This window comes from Saccopteryx bilineata, chromosome 3, assembly GCF_036850765.1.
Source record: "Saccopteryx bilineata isolate mSacBil1 chromosome 3, mSacBil1_pri_phased_curated, whole genome shotgun sequence".
In the NCBI taxonomy this organism is placed as follows: Eukaryota; Metazoa; Chordata; class Mammalia; order Chiroptera; family Emballonuridae; genus Saccopteryx; species Saccopteryx bilineata.
The window spans coordinates 8,412,153-8,433,274 of NC_089492.1; positions in this window are offsets into that span (position 1 = coordinate 8,412,153).

Consider the following 21,122-nt stretch of genomic DNA (forward strand, 5'->3'; position numbering starts at 1 on the left):
AGCTCTTTCTAAAATTTCTTCTATAACCTATCTTGGTGTCTCTATGTAACTCGCAGGATTACTTTATAACATTAACAACCAGAATAAAGCCAGGGACTCTTTAACCTCGATTCCTAACACATCAATTTCATAGATTCCCATTTACACGTGAGTAGAAGCCGAGGGCCAGCACCACCACCACCACGCTCCCAGGAACAGTTCTGGTATCTTCCGGGAAATGTGGACATGAACTAACACAGTGCAAATATCAAGAGGTTGATGACATATGCAGAAAAGGTGATTCATCTGTAGATCAAAATGGAAGGAAGGAGTAAACCAGGTACATACACCTTTAGCAAGAAATCTAAATAGACATTTAAAAAGAAAGCCAGAGTATTCCTTCAGAAGAGCAAAGGGAAGCATGATACTGAGGGAGTGAAATATGGAGATCTGTCTGTTTGTTGACTATGGGGCTTTGTGTCTCCCCACTCTGCGGGGTATAACCCACACATCAGTAAAGACTGCGGCAAACTCCCTGGCTGCATTAGCTCAGCAGTTCACCGGCTCACACCTGCAGTCCTGAGAGGTCACTGGTCCTGTGGTAGGAGGCAGTCCTTCAAGGCTCAAGACCGTGTGATGAAATTCACCACTGACTTCGGGTGCCACCCGGTACCTCCTTTCGCCTTCTAGACTAAAGCCGCTCAGGGTGGCGAAAACGTCGGGGTTATTAAGTTTGAATTGTAAGTCATTTGTTGACAAGTCAGGCTGGCTTTGTGTTCGCAATGGTTTAGGTAGAGTTGTGGCTTGCTGTCCATGGGTCTCCAACTTCGTAGCAAAGAGTCACCATGGGAGCCTGCCAGAAAGACTGTCACAGGGCACAGCCCATCTGCACATGAGGCTGCGCTTCATCCAGAATCCCTTCGTGAGACAGTTGCCCAGCTGCAGTCCTGGGCTGGCATGGAGTGGTGCTGTCCTAGCAGCTCACACTTCTGATGAGAAGGAATTGGAATGGAAATGTGTCATGGATGAAGACAGTAATATGTCCTCCGGGGGTTGGAGCCATCACGGGCCCTCCCCTGACAGTGTCATCTGGTCTGCAGCCCCACAGTCCTTTGAGCTGTAGCCTTCACATTCATCATGACAATCGGAAGAGCTTCAGGCCACAGGAGGCCTGCTTGTTTTGCTGTTGTTTGCAGTTGGCTTCACGAACTGACAGAGATGTGGAACGGAACAGGCTCCGAGATTCTTGCTGTGACTCTCCTGATGAATGTTAATATCATTTCTTCCATAACTTGAAGAGGAGATCAAACAGTAGCCCACATTTTGGGGGGTATTCTAATTCTTTTACTAACAAGTCTGAAGCTGTCATCCTAGTTGATAAGCTCCCCAATGCATAAATTAAATCAGACCTAGATTTTTTTAAATCAATGATTGCTATGGGTTGAATGTTTGTACCCCCTGCCCCAATTCTTATGTTGAAATCCTAATGTCCAATGTGATACTATTACGAGGCAGGGCCTTTGGGAGGTGACTGGGCTCTGAGAAATGAGATGAACGCCCTTACACAAGAGTCCAGGGAGAGCTCAGTGGCCCCCTTCCACCATGTAAAAACACAACCAGAAGTCTATGACCTTGAAAAGAGCCTTCGCCCTCCAGGGCTGCGTGAGCTGTCTCCATGCGCTCACCTTATCTTACTAGTACTTTATACTCTACCTTATAATCGTCCGTTTCTCCCACGAGCTTACAAACTTTTGCAAAGGTCGTGGAATTTGTTTCTCTTCATGGTGCTATCTACCAATATCTAATACAACAGGTGCTCTAGATTTCTGGGGAGCAGATTTCAACATTAGATTGCATTCAAATCCTGGTTGTGTGACCTCACCTGTCCCAGTCTAGGTGTTCTCATGTTTCAAATGAGATGAGGGTTCCTCCCTTGTTGGGTTGGTTACAAGGATTAAACAAGAGATTGTGGATGAAGTGCCTGATGGAGCGACAGGCACCCAGTAGCCTATTGGAGCATAGTGGCTATCATCAGTTATTGGAGCCTGTTCTTTGTTAACACATGCCATTGGAGATCATTACAATAATCATCCATATTGAAACAGTGTTTTATAATTTCCAGCGTATGTCACATACATTTTCCTCCCTGAGTTCTCCATCGACCCCCTGAAACAGATTTTACTACTATTACTATTTCTACTTTATGAAGGAGAAAACTGAGACCAGAAAGAAGTGGGGACAGGGAGGGGTGAGGGAGAGTATGGGAAACGAACTGCTAATTGGTTTCTACCTGCTCAGAACTGGGTCAGGGAGAGTGAGCCACGCCCTCAAAGAATTCAGCTGGTGAGTGCCAACATCCCCCTTTCTGACCTCAGGGAAAATAAACGAGGGTGGTCCGTGGAAGAGGGACAACACACACTGAAATCAGGAGCTCTTACACACTGATAATTTGCAGATGAAGAAACTCAGACCTCAGTTTCCTCATCTGCAAAATGGGGGTGACATTAATACTTACTAGATGGTCCTCTGAAGAGCGAAAGAGAGGTGAAGGGCTTTCTAATTAGAATAGTATCTCCTTTTATTATCATCAGAAAGGGCATATCTTCCCCAGCCTCCATTCCCGTCTTGTATCCGCTCAAACCACAGATTACTCTGTTTCTATGTTTTCCCCAGTATTCCATACATCTACCAAAGAGCTGACACGTCGTGTTGTTATTATCTCTTTATCTATTAGCTTCATTATCTATTGCATCTGAAAGGTACCCGTTAGACCATGAGCACCAGGAGATCAGGATCATGCCTCGTTACTATTACGTCCAGGGCTAGCCAAGGAACTAGCAAACAGTAGGTATTCAGTAAGTGCCCACTGTATAAAGAAATGAATGTGCCTCCTGTCTCTCTAATCTAATATCAGTCTAGACCAGCGAGAAAAACTCCGAGAGAGTCAAAGGATATACTTCCCTCTCTTGGCCCCTCCATCTCTTCCTCATTTCATAGAGTGGTGCAAATTTAGAAGAATAATAATGCAAAACAAACTTTGAAATTAATGTTTGAAAGAATACCCTGTGTTTCTAGAGACCAAAGAAGAAAATACAGCACGGCTATCAAGGGTCAAGAGAAGCTAGTGCAGTTTTATTCAATGAGGAAAAATAACCAGAGGTAAGAGACTGGAATGCTACCGCAGGGTCCCATCCAAAGGCCAGGCTGCAGAGTGCTGATGCTGAAACTGACCCCAGGGCCATGCCTTGCCACAGAGTGTCATCACAAAGCCCACTCAGTGTGACTGCAGGGTGCAGCCAGCCAGCCAGCAGTCACAGTCACTTCAACCGGGGCGGAAATAAATCTGGAGGGTACATTCCAGCCAGAAACTTTGACCAAGTATTTTTACCTAGCCAGAGTGATTATTCTAAAATGTGGTTTTAGAGTGTGTTTTTAAAAACACACTCAAAGGCAAAAATTAACATTTTAATACATTGTGCTGAGACAACTGGGTAGCCATCTAGAGAAAAACAAAATTAGATCCGTACCTCACAACATGCACAAACATAAACTCCAAATGGATCAGACTGCTAAATGTAAAAAAATAAAATTACATAAGTAGCAAAAAAAAGGGTGAGTTCATTGATTACTTGGGAGTAGGTAAAGATTTTCAAATTATGACTTGAAATCCAGGCTCTATAAAAGAAAAGGTTGAAAGCCTGACCAGGTGGTGGTACAGTGGATAGCAAGTTGGCCTGGGACACTGAGGACCCAGGTTTGAAAACTTGAGGTCCCTGGCTTGAGCACAGGCTCACCAGCTTGAGCACAATGTTGCTGGCCTGAGCGTGGGATCATAGACATGACTCCATGGTTGCTGGCTTGAGCCCAAGGTCGCTGGCTTCAAGCCCAAGGTTGCTGGCTTGAGCAAGGGGTCACTCGCTCCCCTGGTCAAGGCACATATGAGAAAGCAATCAATGAACAACTAAGAAGCCACAACAAAGAATTGATGTTTCTCATCTCTCTCCTTTCCTGTCTGTCTGTCCTTCTCTCTGTCTCTCTTGCTTAAAAAAAAAGAAAAGGTTGATCAATTTATTTGACTACACAAAATATATTTATATATATTTTAAAATTTGCATAACCAAAACACCATAAACAAAGTTAAAATGCAACTGACAAAGTGGGAAAGAATAGTTGTAACCTTTAACACAGATAAAAGGCTCACTGAGCCTGACCAGGTGGTGGTGCAGTGGATAGAGCGTGAACTGGAAGTGGAGGACCCAGGTTCAAGACCCCAAGGTCACCAGCTTGAATGAGGGCTCATCTGGTTTGAGCAAGGCTCACCAGCTTTGAGCCCAAGGTCACTGGCTCAAACAAGGGGTCACTCGTTCTGCTGTAGCGCTATTGTCAAGGCACATATGAGAAAGCACTCAATGAATAACTAAGGTGCCGCAACAAAGAATTGATGCTTCTTATCTCTCTCCCTTCCTGTCTGTCCCTATCTGTCCTTCTCTCTGACTCTCTGTCACAAAAAAAAAAAAAGAAGAAGAAGGCTCACTACCCTCATAGTACTCTTGAAAATGGAGAGAGAGACCAAACGTCTGATAGAAAAATGGGCAAGCTTAAATAGAGACTTCGTCAAGAAATATATAAAAATGGCCCTTAAACATATAAAAAGATATTCCAACTCACTCAAGACTGGGAAAAGCAAATTAAAGCTCGATGAGATAACCAGGTCTCTCCTTCTAGAAGGGCAAAACTGAAAGGAAGGCTAACACGTCCTTTGGGCAAGGCTGTGGGAACCCCGCTCTAACCCATTCCCCGTGAGGACGAGAAGGCACAGCACTGTTGGAGGGGACTTGGGTGACAACTGAGAAAAGTACACAGGTGTTTACTCTTCAACCTATTAGTCCCCGGTTCGAGAATTCACCCCAAAGATAACCTCCAACATTACAAAGACAGGTACGCCCCTGGTTCTTCATTGCAGCAGCATCTGTAACTGCTCCGTGTCGGAAACTACTGAAATGCACACATGTAAAAGACTGGCTGAAACTATGGCACGTGCACACAATGACGTGTTATGTGTTATGAAAGCAAAATTAGAACGGAGGAACTTCAGAAAATAGAGTTCATTGAACAAAGGGAAGTGCAAAAGATTGGCCATAGCATGTCTCCTTTCCTACAAGAAAGAAAGGGAGATTAAAAAAAAAAAATCTATCTGCTAGCTTGAGCAGAAAGTATCACCAGAAGTATAAATCAGAAACTAACGAAATCAGTTATACACAGGAGTAGGCGGGAAGGGGGTGGATAGGATGGGAGGACTTAAAAGATGGGGGGGACGGAAAAGTTGGGGGGAAAGGAAATAGAATAAGAGATGACAGTTCTCTGGATGTACCTTTTTGTACAGTTTTGACTTTAAGAAATGTATTGTGTTCCGCAAAATCAGGGGGTAAAGAATCAATCAGCCAGGTCAGGCAGAAAAATCAAAATAGAACACAAATAAAAACAAATGAACCTAATTGTATTTCAAGTGAATAACATAACCACACTTACGAAGGGTAATAAAAAAGGACCCACGGAAATCCTGAACACGTCTTTTGACTAAATCCAAGTGTGGAACCTCAAGCAGGGGGCTTGTTTTTTCGCCACAATGATATAGTGTGTATGTGTTCTAGGATTAAATGAACGAGACTCGGGTTGCTCACTGTCAGGGAAGAGAGTTTCAAATACAGAATGAGGAAGGTTAGACCAAACCCACTGCTGTTGAGCTGAAACTGGAGGTGTTAAATGGGAACTCATAGTATTAAAGGAGAGAAAGAGAGAGAGAGAGAGATACAAAATCCCCTCCTTTTTTCAAATATATGTATAAAATATATTTTATATTTTCTTAGTTTGGGAACTATTAGATTAAACCAACTCAAATAATTTTCTTTACTGCAGGGTTCCTTGGGGTCTTCAATTTCCTAATGCAAACTCCGTATCCCCGCACGGATATATTACTCCATGGTTTCCAAAATTATTCACTATGGAACTCTTTCCCATGTATTACACAGCACTGAAGCTCATCCTAGAGGTTTTCTGAGGGCTTTTGTTGCTGTTCTTTTTGTTGTTTGTTTATTTGTTTTGAGAGAGTGAAAGACAGGAAGGGAGAGAGATGAAGGCAGGACATCTGAGTGGAGACATTGTCCATGACTCAGGTGACAGGTAGGTACTGCTGACAGATTTGGAATTTATCCAACAAGAAATGAGAGAGAAGCCACAGAAGATAAATGAGTTTAGCTGATGACAGTGGAGGGCGGGGAGCAGGTGTGGACTTAGCCAGGGGGAGTGGCCCAGTTGGGTGGCACGTTCATTCACAACCAGTAGCTGTTGTTTTTCAAAAGCTCATTCTCTTTAAGTTAAACACTCCCCTACAGTCCCCTCCGGGGACTTGCTTAGCAAGGATTTAGCATATTAAAGTACAATAAATACTAACTTATCTCTGAAGGAGTTAATCAAAATCAAAATTAGAGACCCCAGTGATAGTTAACATCTGAAGAGGTCTTTATTTTTCATACATGTAATCCTTAGGACAGCCCTGGGAGGTAGACACTATTATTCTCTGTGGTCCTCTGGGGGACGAGGAAGCAATGAAAGCTCTCGGAGAGGGCCATGCTATCCTGCCCTTGTTGCTCATTCCCACCCAGGCTGGGAATTAGAAAGGAATGGTCAGGTCTCAGGCTCTGGGGATGGAACGTTTTCTGGTTGTCGGGGACTTGGGGAGAGGTAGGGATAAATTGGTGAAGAATAGAGAATTTTTAGGGCAAAGCAAGTATTCTGCATGGTACTGTGATGGTAGATACAAGACATGACACATTGGTCAAAACCCACTGAATGGGCCATATGAAGAGTGAACCCTAATGTATCTAATGTACCCTATGTATCTCATGTATTTAATAATAACAAACTTGTAAACAGTGGAATCAGGACCCAAATGCAAACCTTCTGACACTGGAGTCCATATTTTTTTCTATTATTTCACCCCACTTCTCTAGGTAATAAGGTCTTTGATACTTATTTTTTTCTAACTTCTGAAGTTTCTAGTTCTCTAATCATTAAATAGAAGTCGATTACAGTGCACACATGAATCGGCACACACATGACAGTTGAACCTCCTTCACCCAGATCCTTTGTCTTTTAAGCTTCTTGAGTCATACTTTTAATATGAGGCCAGACTAGGTGACCAAGGATAGAATCATACTGAGATACCCACCCAGCAAGCCAAGGTTAGGGTGAGGACAGGGATATTAACTCACACAGGGATACCCAGGGCTTTATGTCCTTAAAGACAATGATCTTTTTGTTTATAAAGGAAGAATAAGAGGGACTCAGTCATTCACTAAACATTTATTGGGGCCTGGGAAACATAGATGAGTAAGGCACATTCTTGCCGCAAACAGATCCCTGTCTCAGGGTGAGGAGGGTAAGTTATCATATAATTCTATGCAGGAGTAATATTCAAAATATATTACAACTGGAAGAGCGTGGAAGGCAACCAATCAGAACAGATGTGCAACTATCTAGATCACACTCCAGCCATCAATAAGTCACATGGAGACAGCCATGTGTATCAGTCAGCTCTGGCTGCTGTAACAAAACACTATACATTAGATGGCTTTAAACAACAGAAATTTATTTTCTCACAGTTCTTGTGACTGCAAAGTCCAAGATCAAGATTTGATTTCTGGTATGAGCCCTCTTCCTGCCAAGCAGGTAGATAGATGCCTTCTCTCTGTGTCATCACTTGATGGAGAGAGACATCTCTGGTGTCTCTTATTACCTGGGCACCAGTCCTACCAGACTAGGACCTCACACTTATGACCTCATTTGACCTCATTTACCTCCTAAAGACCCTATCTCCAGATACAGTCTCACTGTGGGACAGGTCCCTTAACCTGTGGGGTCTGTGCTAACTCCTGTTAGTGTCAGGACTGAATTGAACTCAGCAGGGGTCAGAGAGATTCTTGGTGACAGAAGTGTAGGGAGTGTGACAATAAAGGAGAAACAGAAGTGGTTATTCCAACTCATCACCTGTAACATGAAAATGATTGTCACCATTCCTACCTCGTTGCTTGCTGTGAAGAATAATCGAGTTGGTGTACAAAACGTGCTTAGAATAGTACCTGGCACATATATAAATGTTCGCTATTATTGCTGCAGAAGTCAAGCTCTTAACCATCATGATACTGGGGCCTCAGTTTTAACTTCCCATCCTCACAACACATGTTAACAATGTGTTTCATCCTCTGTTTAGCTAAACCAAGACTGTAATGCTGAGGTTCACCAATGACAATTGACTAACAGATACCAGAAATCAATAATAATATTCACTAATACCTATTAATTAGAAAAATGGCCAGGCATATATGTGCATTGAAATAAAATGACAGCAACAGACCCCAAAATGACATGGCATGGGAGGACCATGATGGGATCAAGGGTAACACTGTATTTCTTTTCTTCCTGATACTGTTCTTGTGTGTTTTGTTTTATTTGTTTGTCTTGTTTTCTTGTTCCTCATAATGAGACTGTATCTATTTCGTACTCATAAAAACAACTATAAAAGTTATTTTTAATGCAATATCTGGCCAAAGAATCTATAAGCCTAAAGGAAAACGGAATGTACCCCCTGTCCTTTCTCCTTTGCGTTCATCTCAGGACATTGCCCTGAGAATGAAAGAGCGCCAGCTGGTCACCATTGTCCCCAAGGAGGTCACAGAGGGATGACTCAGAAGTGGTTTCTGACACCAGGCAGTTCGGAGCAGGGAAGGGGGGGGGTGCGGAGACCAGGGGAGCAGGCGCCCCCGCCAGCGTCAGCTCCGCGGAGCCCTCAGTCCCTACAGCAATGGGGAGCGCAGGGCGGGGTGTCGAGGAGAGCCCGCAGCACATTCCCACCCTGCGCCATGCAAGGCCAGACTCGCCTAATTAATCACATTAATTGCAGAGAAGGAGCTTGAAGCAAACACGCAGACCCAACACATTTGAAGCAAAAAGGCAAACCCAACACACTGTATAATTAAACAGCATCCAAGTGTAGAAACCCCACAGTACAGCTCCTTCATTAGGCTGCTCTACCTTTTATTTTTTAATTTATTTTGCAATACAAATCAAAAACGCTCAGCATCAAGATTTCCTTTGCTTCACTTCACGTCCTCACAGAACCTTGCAGATAGCCAGGGACACAGAAAATGTTGTGCTTTGATTATTTTAATCGATGTCTTGTTTTCCCCACCCAGCATCTATTGCTCCTTCTCCAGGTTAAAAAAAAAAAAAAAAGCCCCCAGTTTCCATTTGAGGAATCACCCCTCCCACATTCTTGGCGGGCCTGTCAATCAAGGTGACCTCCCTGCCCAGGAAGTGGTCACTGAGCCCAAGATAAGCCAATCAGATGCCCTTTTCCCCCAACAAGCCTTTTCATTGGCTCATATGGTATCCAAATTCCTAAATAAAAGGTAGAGCAGCCAACCAGCTCACTGGACTGAGCCCCGAGTCCCTTCAAAACTATTCTAACGCTCTCACCAAGCCGAAGACGTTGGGCTTGTGACAATTCACTGTTTTGAATGAAGGACTGGAGAAGGGAAGGCAACCGCCAAACCGTGTGGCAGGGCCTGGGGGAAATATCTGTTTTTCCCCAGGTCCCTTCCCTGCACTTGTAAGCCAGAGTGCGCTTTTTGTTTTTGGTTGTTCGTAAATTGTGCTAAAATACATAAACCATAAAATTCACCATTTTAATCATTGTAAACCGTGCAGTTTAGTGGCATTCAGCACATTCGCAGAGTAGTGTGACCATCATCACTATCGAGTTCCAGAACATTTTCATCACCCCCAAAAGGAAACCCCATATCCCCATGACACAGTCCCTCCCCACGCCCTCCCCCCCCCCAGGCCCCCGCACCCACTCTTTCGCTTCCTGTTTCTATGGACTTGCCTATTCTAGGCCTTTCATGTAAATGAACTCGTACCTACAGTATGTGTTTTTGTGTGTCTGGTATATACGACCCAGGTCTCAGTCCACAGACTTTTTTCAACTCAGACTCTCTCCCTTCAAGATCTCATCCAGTCTCAAGGCTTTAAATTCCATCTCCCATCTTATCTCCAGCCAGATGTCTTCCCTGAACCCCAGCTGGCCAACTGAGCATCTCTACCTGTGTTTCTGACAGATATCACCAACTTCACCAGTCCAAACAAACTGTTAAATCTCGCACCTTTATCTCCAGAAACAAAATCGCCATCCTTCCAGACTCAGGCCAAATAAATAACAGTCTTTGACTTACCTCTCTATGCCCTCATCCAATCAGGAAACGCAGCTGATTCTGCTTTCAAAATACATCCTGCATCCTACTGCTTCTGGTCCAAGCCACCATAATCACTCACCTGGATTACCGCAACAGCCTCCTGACTTCCTGCTTCTGCCACTGGGCTCCTTCAGTCTGTTCCCAACACCGCATCTCAAGAGATCCTGTTCAAATATAAGTGACAGCACGTGATGCTAAATTTGTGTTGCAGATAAACAAAAAGTAACTTTTTAGTATAAGTATGTCCTCTGCAATATTTGGGACACTTTTGCATAGGGCAGACATACTTTAAACATTACCTGTTGTGCAAGTCTAACCAGGTGTTCTGTATTTTTATTTGCTAAGCCTGGCAGCCCTAACTAAAATTGTAACCATTGCCCCAATACTGGTAAACCCCCTTCCTTGCTTTCATTTTTCTCCTTAGAATACATATCACCATATAACATATCACATGTGTTATTTATTTTATTTATTGTCTGCTAAACTCACTAGAACTGGGCTGTCCAATAAAGTAGCTACTGGCCACATGGGGTTATTGGGCATTTGAAGCGAGGCTTGCACTGCTCCAATTCATTTCCATTCATTTCAGTTCTAAAATACACACACACTTTAGTTATTGGAAAACTTTTAAGTGTGTTTAGAAAAATGTTCATAAGGGAATATACTTTTCCAACCATATACTTTATGACATCGAAATACATATCATGCTTTTCCAATGAAACTCTAGCATTCCAATTGAGATGTTCCCTAAGTGTCGATTACACCTTGGATTTTGAAGACTGAACACAGTGGGGGAAAAGAATGAAAAGTATCTTGTGAATATATTTTCATATTGATATTGAAATTATAATGCTGACTGTATACTGGATTAAGTATAACATACTATTAGAATTAACTTCACTTGTTTCTTTTTACTTTTATTAATGTGGCTACCAGAACGATCTAATTGCCTATGTGGCTCACCATGGGCGTCCTTTCGACAGTGCTGGGCTCAAACACAGGCTCCTTCAGAGCGTGGCTCCCCTGACAGCAGAGCAAAAACCAGACACGGGAGCCTGTAGTTTATTCTAGAACAGGGGTCTCAAACTCGCGGCCCGCAGGCCACATGCGGCCCGCCGAACAATTTTGTGCGGCCCGCAGACTAATCCACGAAGTTCAGAATATTTTGGATAAAATTAAGTAAGCCTAGGGGCCTATTTGTATTTTTCATTTCTCTAGCATCCTAGCTAGATATTAGCTTAGTTAACAGCAGTTGTGATGTGAACTACAGTTTCTGGTCGTTTTGTGACACTGAGTAAACTGCATGTTCGATTGTGCTTGTTGTACTGATTTTTTTTTTGTTTTCAACTGCAGTGAGAAAAGTGTTCCGTAACAGTTGCCTTTTGTAGACCTAGTGCGGCCCGCCGACGGCTGTGATCTTGCTCTGCGGCCCACATGCTGAGTTGAGTTTGAGACCCCTGTTCTAGAATGTGGTACCAGAAGCAGAAGGGAGGAACTGGGGAGAGCGAAAAAGAAGAGGAAGTCAATATGAGCGTTCATTATCAAGGTTGCTGTTGGTAACAGGGAGTCCACTCCATGGGGACTTCCTGAGAAGTTACAGAAAATGCCTCCCAGAATTGTCTATTGAGACCCAGGAAGCTGCGGGCTTTAGCCACCAGCGCCCACCAATCTCCCACTGTGGGGCTGCTCTCACCATGGTACTTCTTCCACACTTCTGGGCTGCACTGTGCATAGGACAAATAGAAAACTCCCCAGTAGGACCGTGTCTGTCTAACATCTACAGCTGAAACCAGAGGTGGACCAAGGGATGTAATGGGCGTATCAGGGACAACTGTCCTGTTTTTAATCCCCAAAGTCCAGAACAGGGCCTGAAACATAGTAGATGCTCAATAAATAACTTGATAGAGCTGAACGAAAAATATCTGCCTTCCAAAAAAACACTTGCTGAATAGCTGATAGGGGCCCAGTGTACAAAGGTTCTATAAATAAGAGTTCTTTGCGACCATTTTCATTCTGAGTACCAAGTTAGAATTCCTGGCCTTAAATTTCACTAGTTTTTCCAACCAGAAAGTATTCTCCTTGCTTCTTATAAAGAATTGTATCAAACACCTCAACCTTCCTCTGGATGTCATAGCTCTAATGCTTTCTGTATCTCCTGCCACAAGACCTAAGACAGCAAACTGAGTTGGAAACTGGAATATGATTCTCCCCAGCAAGAAAATTAGTTTGCTCCTTTGCTTGATGGTCCTTCATGGGGACAGGAAAGCTTGAGGTGTTTATTCATAGCCCAGAAAAGCTGCTCAATAAATGGAGTTCTATCTCTGCAGCACCTACTGTATTTCTTTGTGCACACAGAAAGTGCTAATAAATGCTTACTAACACTTTCCAAGCATCCACAGAAAGGATCCAGGACTGCAAAACACCGCCAGCCTACCGTCACCACAGTACCCACAGGACCAGCGCCTGGGAAATGCCTACAGCCCCAACTTCCCTGAAGCACTGGTGGTACTGCATGCGCTCACAGGCATAAAAGTAAAGTCATTTGCTACTTGTAGGACAAGCCCTCCTTGAACACTAAAATTCATCTCTTTAACTGAGTCACTACAGTTTCCACCCCTAATCAGGTCCCTTAATTACCCGCCCTCTCACTCCTGTTTACAACATTCTCCTCCTGCAATACTGACCTTCCAGGTGTAATTAAGAAAAGCAATTCCTCGGGCTTCATTACGACGAAGCAGCAGCCTCCATTTTTCTAGAGCAAGTGGACCCCAAGGGTAAACGAGTGGTTCTGAGTCTGCTCACCAGTAAGGGACAGGAGGACAGTTGACCTTGAGCAATATGAGCTCCACTGGTGCATGGATTTTTTTTCCCCCAATAAAGACACAGTTGGGCCTCCAAATCCTGGGTTTCACATCCACAGATTCAGTCAACTGGAGCTTGAAAACACTTATTTTCCGTCCATGGCTGGGAGTCCACACAGGGGGAGGGCCGACTGTGTGCATTGTTCTGTGCCATTAAATATAAGATATAAGGGACTTCTTCGGGGTCCTGGAGCCAATCCTCAGACGCTGAGGGCCGACTGTAGTTAAGTTTGTTGGGGAATCAAAAGTTACACGGGACTTCCCACTGCGCCAGGGTTAGCACCCCTAACCCCCACCTTGTCTAAGAGGAAGGGATTCATCCAAACAAAAAAAATAACAGTTCCACAATGGAGATTTGTCAAGCAAAGTTACCTCCGAAAGTATAGCTTGGACGTCCAGAGGGTATGGCTGAGCCCAAGCCGAGGGTTCCTAAAACCCTGCTTCATTCTCCGCTTCCTGGACATGTGGAAAGACTGCATTTCCCAGATACCTTTATACTTGAGCTGATCCCATGTGACCAATTCAGGCCAATGGGCTATGAGCAAAGATGATCATATATAAGCACCAGCTCTTCTCCCCACCCCCGACATTGAAAGCCAAGGGTTGAGGTGGTGGCCTGGCTCAGGGAATCCCTGCAGGCAGGACAGCTGCCCCACAGAGTCACCAGACTTTGTCAGAGTCACACACAAACCGAGACTGTGGACTTCCCCCTATAGCGTAAGCACACCTGGCCCATCTGGAACAAAACAGAGGCTTTCTGTCAGGTATACAGGGTGGCACTAAACATTCAAGAAGCCCTTGTTGAAATTTCAAATTATATATTCCAGGTAAGTCAGAAAACAAAATACAGAACAGAGAGTCAACGTCATTTATTTATGAGCTTTACCACAGGCTCAGTTTCCTCCTCTGAATAAAAATAACACCTACCTCAGGGTGTTGCTGTGAGGTTCTGAAAAAATAATTTATTTAACAAACACACGGTTTACCAATGTTAACATATAAGTTCTTTACCAATGTTAACATATTCAGTCCTTAGTTTCTTGTGGTTGTGGTAACATTTTACCACACAGGGGGTGTCTGTCGTAAAGCAATAGGAACTTATTCTCCTGCAGGTTTGAAACCGAGGCTTCCCCAGATCCCTGCTCCCCCTAGGGAAGGGTGTCGGGCTTCAGAAACGGGATCTGAGGTCGGAGGAAGATTGATTTTGCATTGCATGTCTCTGTGCTGTTTAAGTTTCTCTTATAAAGTACACACATTACTTTTTTCTTAATACCAATTTAAAAAACGACCTATGTCTGACAGCGAAGAGGTAGACTCGGTTCAGGGCGAGGGAGGTTCAGGAACCAGTGAGTGGTCACAAGGGTGTATTTGCCTACTTGGCTTTTATTTCAGGGAGGGGGGAGGAGAGACCAGGGATTCCCAGCTCTGAGCTGCTTCACCGGGCCGGAACGTTGTCCCTGGGAAGTCTGTAACTGGGTGGACATCAGTGGCCACATTTTCTTTCTCTTCTTTGCTCTGTTTGTTATTACAGAGTTTGGGAATGGTATGTAATTAAAGATCACTGATTGTGAGTTTCCTAATTTCCCCCCTTCTTACTGTCCAATATCTCTCTGCCCACAAAAGACCCCCACACACTGCCACCTTTTCCCCAGGGATGACATATTGTCTCCGTACAGTGTTTTTGGTGTGGTCAGAACAACAGCAGTGTCCCTATGAAATATCACCCTCCTTGGTGCCTTGTGAGAATCAAGGCTGGTCACAACAACTGGCAGCTGTTTCTACGTTCACCAGGGTGGCCTCATCTTACACCGGTGGCAAAGCACTGACACTGGCTCTGTCTAGCTGATGGCAAATTTCAGCAGAGAAAGAAAACTGTTTACATGGCATTAAGAACACAGGGGCTAGGGCCAGAGAGATACACCTGGGTTTCCACCAACTCCAGAAAAGTTACTGCACTTTCCTTAGCCCTCAGTTAGCTCTTCTTGTGATGATTCAAACAGTCCCTTTGGTTATGAAGGCTCGGTGTTTTCACGCTAATAAGGAACGTGGCACACTGTCTCTCCTGTCGAGCAATCAGTGTCTGTGTCAATATTGCTGCTAAGATGCTGCTGACTTTGACGATGCCGGGGCTGGTTCCTTGCTTTCACTCCTATAGCCTTGTCATCGTGCGTTCACGGCATTGGGGTTAAACATGGAAAAGGGAGTTTTTTGGTGGGTGTGATGGTGGTTATTGTTACTGTTGATACTGTATTTCTATTTTTTTCTAGCGAGAGAGAGAGGAGGGGGGCAGAGACAGACAGACGGGAAGGGAAAGAGATGAAAGCATCAACTTGTAGTTGTGGCGCCTTAGTTGTTCATTGATGGCTTTCTCATGAGTGCCTTGACTGGACGGTTTCAGCCAAGCTGGTGACACCTTGCATAAGCCAGTGACCTTGGGCTCGAGCCAGTGACCTTGGGCTCGAGCCAGTGACCTTTGGGTTCAAGCCAGAGACCTTGGGCTTCAGGCCAGCAGCCATGGGGTCATGTCTATGACCCCTTGCTCAAGCCGGATGAGCCTGTGCTCAAGCCAGTGACCTCGGGCTTTCAAACCTGGGTCCTCAGCATCCCAGGCCGATGCTCCATCCACTGCACTACCGCCTGGTCTTGCTGTTTTTTAAAATCCTAAATAGTAGCTTTCCTGTATTTGGGAGAAGCACCTCGTGGGTAGAGTGAGGTAGTAAAATGAGCAGCACCATCTGAACATAGACAGACCTGGGCCCTAATTCCAGATCAGCTACTTGGTAGTAGGGTGGCCTTGAGCAAATTGGTTAAAAAGTTTGAGCTTCAGTCTCCTTATCTGTAGAACAGGCATAATAATTACTAATTCTTTTTACTAATTCGTATTATGTTTTCTTGGATGCTAGATACTGTGCTAGGTGCTAAGGACACAAGAGCAGAGAAAATTTATTCCTGACTTGAAAGAGATCACCATCTGGACTTGTCCACTCCAGAGAACGGTGGTTAAGAGCATGAGCTGTGGAATTAGACAGTCCTGGGTTCAAATAGGTACTCTGAATTCACTAGCTGTGTGATCTTGGGCAAGTTAATCACCTTTGCTGATTCTTGGTTCCCTCTCACTGCAGAGATGGTAGTAGCAGCACCTTTATCTTGAGTGGTTTTGCAGCTACGAGGAAATCATGATGTGAAGCCCTTAATTCAGTGCTGACACCCAGCAGGTCCCCAGCAAGGGCTAGCTGCTATGACAAAGTGTACTCCAATGCTACTGATGCCCTGCAGGGATTTCATGCTGGTTCCAGTGGATAATCATACATGGGGGGCAGGGATATCGGAGCCAGCAAAGGGTTCAAGGAGACCCTGATGTCTGAACAGAGTCTTGAAAAATGAGTAGATGTCTGCCAACAAGGGAAGGGAGAAGCAAGAAACGCATTCAGGAAGCTACAGAAAGGTGAGAATGACAGGAACATATCGTACCAGGTGGATCAAAGGGTTGAAGTGGGGGTGGCAGTGGGGTAAGAGATGGCCACAGCCAGATGTTGGCAGGAGCCAGAGCATGGGAGTCTTCAGTGAAATTCCAAGGAGCTCAGAATGTCACTGAAGGGGACTGGGGACGCCATTGAGGGCTCTTTAGAGCAATGGTGATACTAGATCAGCGGTTCTCAAACTTATTGATGTCGGGGCGCATTTAAAATCCTACAAATAATTGTAGGCACACTATATACAAATTTCTGAGAAATGTGTTATAATAATTAAATCAAATATTAAAGAAAAAATCATAAAGTCCAAGCGTGCTTTTATGGTAATTAAACAAAATAAATACGACAAAATTAAATTTATTCTGACATTAAAAAACATTTTTTGTTACATTTTTTGAGTTATGCTTTTTAGAATTCGTAAAAAAGAGGGGTTAAAAAATTAAAAAATGACAAAAAGCCTGACTAGGTGGTGGCGCAGTGGATAGAACATCAGACTGGGATGCAGAGGACCCAAGTTCAAGACCCCGAGGTTGCCAGCTTGAGCGCAGGTTCATCTGGTTTAAGCAAAGCTCACCAGCTTGGACCCACGGTCGCTGGCTTGAGCAAGGGTTTACTCAGTCTGCTGAAGGCCCACGGTCAAGGCACATATGAGAAAGCAATCAATGAACAATTAAGGTGTCGCAACAAAAAGTTAATGATTGATGCTTCTCATCTCTCTCCGTTCCTGTCTGTCTGTCCCTATCTATTCCTCTCTCTGACTCTCTCTCTGTCCCTGTTAAAAACAAACAAACAAACAAACAAAAAAACGACTAAATCTTTTTAGTAAGATTTCGACTAAATATTTTTAGTAAGATTTCGACTAAATATTTTTAGTAAGATTTAGTAAATTCGGCAGGTCCTGGCACAAATGTTTAAGTTTTTTCATTCTTGTGTTTATGAGAAACATGAGCCTGATGTGTCCTAGCGATTTCTTCAATGTTTGGGCGTATATTTGAAAAGCAAACTCTCATTTCCTCATCAATACATTGAAGAATTCCTCTCTTTTTACTCTTAATTGTGTTGAGTGCAGAAAACCCCCACCATACATATCATCTTAACTTTATACCAAACAAAGGATAGAAGAAACTTGCCTCCAGTCTTTCTGGGGAACATGGGGGGTAGTGTAAACAATCCAGCACCTCAGCTTCACAGCCTTTTGCAACCTAATCAGGCAAGTGAGGTGGGGGGTTGGGCAGACTGTCAGCTTATAGCCAATTCCCCACACCTCTGTCCCCCTAAAAACTGAACTCCAAAAATCTGTTGGTTTTTTGGTTCCCAACATGCACATATTTCTCTGAAATACCATAGGACACACCTGGAAATCTCCTAGGGCACACACTTTGAGAACCACAGTACTAGATTGTCATGAAAAAGACCATGGTCTACCATATCCATAGAAAATTTCTACAGACGGCAGGGTGGAAGATGGCCTGGATGTGGGGGGCGGGGGGGGGAGCCTTGTGACCAGGAGCCCAGGGAAGAGATGTCACCAGAAGGGCCCAGGAGAGATGAGGAAGGGCTGCGCCAGGGCAGCGGTGGTGGCGGGGGCGGGGGGCGGAGCCACGTCCTGCCTCCTCCCAGGAGAGCTGGGCTGCGCGTGAAGAGGCTCCTGTGCACCATTTCATCTTTCTTTCTTCCTTCCCTTCTCTGTCGCTTTCTAGTGTCTCCTCGTCCTTCCCCCCCCCCAACGCCTCCTCGCCCCTTTTCTCAGTGCTCAGTCCTTTCTCCTCTCTCTTGGACCTTTGCTTGGAGCAGAGGACTGAAAAGCCCAGCTGTGGTTTGATCCAGATGTGCAGCATGTCAGGAGGCTGGAGCAGGGCAGAGAGAAAAGGGAGGACACAGGCATTCACTCCAGTTCCAAAAATTAAAAAAAAAAAAAAAAAAAGTCTCATCTGGCACCAGGACACACCCACAGGAACCATTAGCAACCCTTACCTCTCATGACAACTCTTCCCCAGCCACCTCTGTAGCCGGAGAATGCACAGCTGCTGGGTTGCCATCTTCAGAGCTCATCCCAAGTCAGAAACTGGGCAGGCACTGGGCAAACAGGGACAAATAAGCCACGGTGCCTACCCTGGGGAGCTCAGATCCGGCAGAGGAGAGCACACGTAGTCAAAGGGCTCCAAGACTGTAGCAGAGTCCAGACAGAATCGTGCAGGACAGCGGTCGTGACGACTGATTGGGCTCTTACTAAGTTCCAGGACCAGTGCTAAGCCCTTTCTATAAGTGACTGTCAGAGTCCCAGAGTACGCTGCTGGCACATTGTGGGCACTCGGGAAGTGTCCACCTGAGAAGAACAGCCCGTTGAGACTGCTCTCTGATCGTCTCTCCACACACAGATGAGGAGACGGAGCTCAGAGAAGCGAGGTCTCTGGTCCAAGGTCATAGAGCAAGCTGCAGAGCTGGGAGTTGCCCCAGACCTGGCTCAGCCCATGATCTTGACCGCTGTGCCCCAGGGCTAGTCATAGGAAAGAAAGCGGTAAATTGTCCTGGGAAAGGATGTCGTTGGGGAAAGCTTTCCACCAAAGGGGGTGATTCCTGAGCAGGACCTTGGAGAGTGGGCCCACCAGCCTGACAAGCAGAGAAAGGGTGTCTGGGAGGGGAGGTGGGTGTGGCGATTTGTCCCTTGTGGCCAAGCATCAGCTACATCTGGAGAAGCCACTGCAGTAGAACAGGCTGGACACGTCAGGGGAGGTCAGGTGATCCCGGGGAAGAGAGCTCTTTACCTTCTCCATTCCACTTTCCTCTGCGGCTCTGGACCAGAAGGTTCCTCGGAATGGTGACTGTAGGCAGATCTTACACCTGCGTTTGATTTATTTTATAGCTGGAGTTCTGGAGCTTTTGTGGTGGCCGCATCATATATTGTGGAATTTCCCTCCCGAGCAATTCTGCATCTTTGGCAACCCACTGGAGCGGGAGTTTGGCACGTTGTGCGATGTGCGGGGCTCAGCTGGTGCGGGCCCAGGACGCCCCAAGGCTGCCCTGCCCGCTGCTCGGCCAAGGTGCCCGGGGCCTGCCAGAGGGCCCAGCCCGCCCTGGTGGCGACATCACTAATGTAGCCTCTTCATTCCCCACCCTCCCTTCGCTTCGGGTGTCTTCCGTTGAGAGGAGGGAGAAAGCCGGACAGCCATGTTTTTGTTTGAGACTGTTTCCATCACGGCTGGTATGGCTTCATCTCTGCTGAAACACATATCGCCTTCTACTTCAAGGTCATGAAAAGGTCACAGGTTTCTGAGTCAAAACTCAGTTGGGTTCCAGTCCCAGATCTTTCAGATTGTCTTATCACAGGACCTTGGGAAGGGGACATTTCCCCATCTGCAAAGTAGCGGTAATAGTGCTACGTACTTCAGAGGGATGCTACGAGGTTTAACAATAACCTGTGGAAAGCACCAGGGGTAACACTGGGCACATAGTAGGTGGTGTAAACTGTGTGTTTGCATCTCCTCCAAATCCACATGCTGAAGGCCCCCCCCCCATCCCTATTCTGATGATATTTGGAGATGGTGCTTTGGGGAAGTAGTTAGAGTTAGATGAGGTCATGAAGGTGGAGCCCTGGTCCAATGTGATTAGTATCCTTATTAGAAGAAACACTCGAGATCTGTCTCTACCTCTCTCTCTCTCTCTCTACTTCTTTCTCCCCTCCACCAGGAAAAGAGCTCTTACCAAGAACCAAATCAGCTGTTGAGTAAGCCGCTCAGTCTGGTATTTCATTAGGACCGCCCGAGCTAAGACAGCGAGCCCTCAAGAACCAGATCCCAGGACAGCCGAGGGGCTGAAGGGGCAGAAATGATGCATCTCCAGCATCACCAGCATCCTCAGGAGCATCCAACTCGTTGCCAGGAAGTCCAGGAACCACATCCGGGGGCTATGCAGCCATGCTTGGTGGGTATCCATGGGCCACGTGGAGGGCTGACCCAGGACCTCCAGCAACTGCAGGAGACGGAGCGGCAGCAGGGCCACCAGATTCACATCTGTACCGGGGCTTCTGCCTTCCGAGGGCGCTCACAGCCTGCCATCGCCTCGGACTGCGTGGCGGGTGGCCACGGAGGGCAGGGCTGGTGAGCTGGGCCCCTCCCGAATGGGGCTAGAGATTTCGGAGAGAGCTCTGCTTTGGATGAAAGACCTGGCTCAGCATTTACTCACTGTGTGATGGTGGACAGGTGATGTAACCTCTTTGAGTCTCAGCTGCATCTGAAAAAGGAGGAGAAAAATCCAATTTCAAAATTGCACCAATGAAAACAAGAAGAGCCGGTACCAGCAACAGCGAGCATTCAGGACAGCGATTCAGTGCCTGGCGGTAGCTTCAGGGTTCGAGATGGAAGTTTTCATTTGTCTTCCATTCACAAATATAGAAACTTTATTTTAAAATAAGCATTTTCTTAAAAAAAATGTTAGTGAATATCTAAATATTAATAAAGTTTGGAGACAACCATTAATTGACACCACCAAGAGCATGACCC